The following is a 4,295-nucleotide window of genomic DNA, read 5'->3' on the forward strand; positions in this document are numbered from 1 at the left end:
GAAAAGAGAATGTTTGAGGTGTGGTAGTCAATATAATTTGGCTGATTACAAGAAATGTTTTGCCCTGGAACATTGTAGGAAATGTGACCACAAAGGTCATTATTCATGTATGTGTAGGTTGTCTGACAGCATAGAAAAGTTTAAATCTAAAGTCAATGTGGTTCAAACTGATCTTGGTTTCAAACAAACACTCAAACGAGTGTTGGTTTTGAGTGAAAATTCTGACACCAACTTGGTGGGTGATAGCATCCATGATTAAAAGAGAATAACTAGACCTACTGCTGAGTTTAATGTGTGTGGTAAGAATGTATCCCTCATGGTTGATTCAGGATCAATGTTTACTATTATTCCTGAATTTGTTTTTAAACACACTTTGGGAAAGTGTTCCTCTTTTGAGCAAAATTATATATCCTGTCAGTTACCAAGGTGAACCGATTGACATTTTGGGATTTATGCATGGGTCAATTAAGTTTGGGTCCAGATCTATTGAGGGCAAAGTGTACATTGCGAAAGATGGTCAACCAATCATTGGTTGGATGCATCAGTATGATCTGCACATTATAATTAATCAAAGGTCTCCCAATCAGATTATGGTTGTGGAGGATGACATACAAATTGATCTTATCCTGCAAGATGCCCACAAAGTTTTTGAGGACAGATTAGGTTGCGTAAAAGATTATTTACATAAAATAATTCTTAAACCTAATGCCTGTCCAATTCAGCACAAGTTAAGAAAAGTACCGTTGTCAGTGAGGAAAGGACTTAAGGACCTCCTTCAGGAATTGTTAAGCTCTGGTGTTATAGATCCTGTGGGGCATCACCTTGGGTTTCGCCAGTGGTTTTGACTCTTAAATCGGATGGCCATCTGAGATTCTGCATCGATTTAAGATCTCTTAATCGGGACATTGTCATGGACAATTCTCCTTTGCCCAATATCAGTGAGTTATTACAATCTGTTGGTGTTGGTAAGTACTTCTCAAAAATTGATTTGCGAAGTGCTTATCACCAAATAAAACTTCACCCTGATTCAAAACCTCTCACAGCGTTTATTACTAGTGAGGGCACTTTTCAGTTCACGCGCATGCTGTTCGGCTTGGCGTCAGCTGCGAGTGTCTTCCAAAGAATGATGAATAATTTGTTTAAGGATTTGGTGGGAGTGGTTTATGTCCAAGACAATATTTTAGTCCTTAGAAAAACTGTTGAAGAGCACAATGCCTTTTTGAGACAGGTTCTGTGGAAACGTGAACACTTTGGTCTAACTGTCAATAAGGACAAATGCAAATTTCTTACTGAACAAGTTGAGTATTTGGGATATACCTTTTCTAGTGGAGGTCTAACTCCCAAACGCAACTTACTTGAGGCCATAAAACATGCACCCCATCCTAAAGAGAAAGATCAGCTCAGGTCTTTTTTAGGCCTGGTCGAATGCTATTCTAAATTTGTTAGAACATTTACTGACATTACAGAACCTTTGAGATGTTTGTTGCGTAAAGGTACCAAGTTTGTTTGGTGCAGAGAACAACAGGATGCCTTTACTAACATTAAAGATAACATTTGTAATGCTGGCGTTTTAGCTCCTTTCACCTCTGGGTGCAAATCTATTGTCACTGTAGATGCCAGTTTGACTGGAATTGGTGTGGTTCTTTCCCAAATATAACGAGGTGTTGTATAAACGATTGCTTTTGCATCTAGAACTTTGACACAAGCGGAAAGAAATTATTCAGTCATTGAGAAAGAGGCATTGGCTGCAGCATGGGGTGTTGAACACTTCAGAGTATATTTGTGGTGTTCTAGATTTGTTCTGAAAACTGATCACAAGCCTCTTATTAAAATTTTGTCTGCAGGAGGTGCTGGTAAGGGGTCTGCTTGCCTGGCCAGATTTGCTGCTAGATTGCAGGAATATTAGTATGATATTGAATTTGTTCAGGGATGGAGGAACTCTCAAGCTGACTGCCTATCTCGTATGTCTTTCGATTGGGAAGTTGTTGATAAAGATGTTGTCAAGAAATTAGAGTCTGAAGAAGCGGTAGCTTTGATATGTGAAGTTTCTGATTGTAGTTTGGGTGCGTTTTCGAAGGCACAGTGGGTACAGGAGATGAAATCTGATTCCATTTTGAAGGAAGTTATTTCTTTGGTTAAGAATGGAGCACCGCAGGAGAATATGGTGTCTGTTGGTATTAGACCATATTAGAAACTCTTGGATGAGTTGTCTGTGTGCAATCATGATGTTTTTGAGAGGTGACAGGTTTGTACCTCTGAGTGGTCCTCGTTTGCATATTTTTAGACTTGCCCTTGAAGGCCATCTGGGCCAAGGCATGGTAAAAGGATTAAACAGAAATTTTGGTGGGCGGGAATGGATGATCAGATTCGCAAATGGGTTGAAAACTGTATTTTGTGTAAGGAAAGCGAGAAGAGACTTAAAGTTGGAGATCAAAAAGATTATGGATATTATCACTGATATAGGCAAGGCTTGGCATATTATTTGCTTAGACTTTATTGGTCCACTTTCTGAACTTACTTTTGATATGTGGTTTGCAGTGGTCATTGTCGATGTTCATTCAAGGTGGTTAGTTGTCAAATTTGTGAACGACGTTACTACAAAATCTACCATTGATGTACTGGAAAAATTGTTTCTTGATGAGGGTGTTCCTCATATTAGGTTAACTGATAGTGGTACGCAGTTGACTTCAGGTGAAATGCGTTGTTTTCTTGAAAAGTGTGGCATCAAACACTTTTGTACATCTTTATACAATCCCATGGGAAATGGTATAGTGGAGAGAGCTAACTGACTAGTGAAGGGGACCTTACAGTTCGCTTTGGTAAATGGACAATCACCAAGACGTTTGATTGAGGAAATGCTTTGGGCATATCGTTCCATTGAGCATAGTGTTACTCACCTTTCTCCCTTTCAAGTTATGAGGGGGCGATTACCTGGTTCTAGGTTAGTTCCAGCATGGCTTAAGGATTAAGTTTTATCTGAAGGGGAGTCTCCTGAAAATTTTTCTTATTCCAAATTTAGGGTTGGCGATTGGGTTAAACTGAAAAGTGGAAGAGTAAAAGCTGGTCTCAGTAAATTTTCGGGTCCACATCGGATCATTCGTGTTGCTAAGCATTTTGTGGTGTTTGAAGGTTGTCAAATGTAGAATTTTCGTAGAGTTGCTCTTTATCAGAGGAAGGGTTCAGTGGTCAGTCAATCTAGTGACAATGAAGGGTGTTCTGGTGCTATGTTTATTCCTGATCATCATCTTAATTCTGAAACAGAGAAGATCGGTCATGTGATTGTTGAACATAATGTGTGTGATGAACACAACTCTACTCGTGGTAATGCTGCAAGTTTGGGATCTAGTTTGGTCACTTGCGATAATTGAGGTCATAGAGTTCGCAGACCTCCTGTTTACCTTCAAGACTATGTAACTGTTTGATTTCTAAATAGTCTTATGCCATCTCTGGTAACATTGTATTTTTTCCAGATCTTGATTTCACCAGTTTCATCCTTTCTTTCTGCTCTATTCTTTTTTTCTTTTTCTTTTAAAGAGGGGGGATGTGTTGTGATGTTAAGCTTAATAAAGTTATTCCACTTACCTGATGACCTGATGTTAGAATTACCTTGATTGCCTTACATTCTAAAGAATGTACAGACAACACTCGATTGGTGGCAGTTGCTACCTGACCGTCGAGTCTGTCAGATGCCAGGTTACCTTCTGAATAAACCTATCTTCAAATCTACTCATGGTGTACATGGATTTCTTCAGAAACCCGTCTTAACAGTGTTCTACTACAAGGACCCACTTTGGCACCACCTCTCCATGAACAATGTGCAATAGCGCCTCTGTCAGGAGTCTGGGCATGGCCAGCCCTGGTTGTCTTCTGGCCTGAGAAGACACCCGCCACTCATCGGTATACCCATATTTTGAGCCAGAGACCACGCTCTGTGGAGCACTCCAATCACCCAGCACCACTGCCTTCTGTAATATGAGGTGCACATTTACAGGAGTTCATGGTGCCCATGCTTCATCGAGTCATAACGGCAGGGCTGCTGGAGGGAACAACTAGGCTACTCCCCAGGAGGCATTGCAGAGAATCGGGTGACTGACAGCACCAGTCCTGGAGAGAGTCCAGTGGAAGCCCAGATATACAAGCCCACAGCAACTAGCTCTTCTGGGAAGGGTCCGCGCTGGACCTTTCTTCTTCCAAGAGTTTGTCTCTTCTTGCTACAAAGTTCTCTCATCCTGCCCAAAAAGATTTAATGGGAGGTGGGGCTTGTGGCTATTGGTGCAACCCACCTCTCCAAATAT

Source organism: Lissotriton vulgaris, chromosome 3_1, assembly GCF_964263255.1.
Source record: "Lissotriton vulgaris chromosome 3_1, aLisVul1.2, whole genome shotgun sequence".
Classification (NCBI taxonomy): Eukaryota; Metazoa; Chordata; class Amphibia; order Caudata; family Salamandridae; genus Lissotriton; species Lissotriton vulgaris.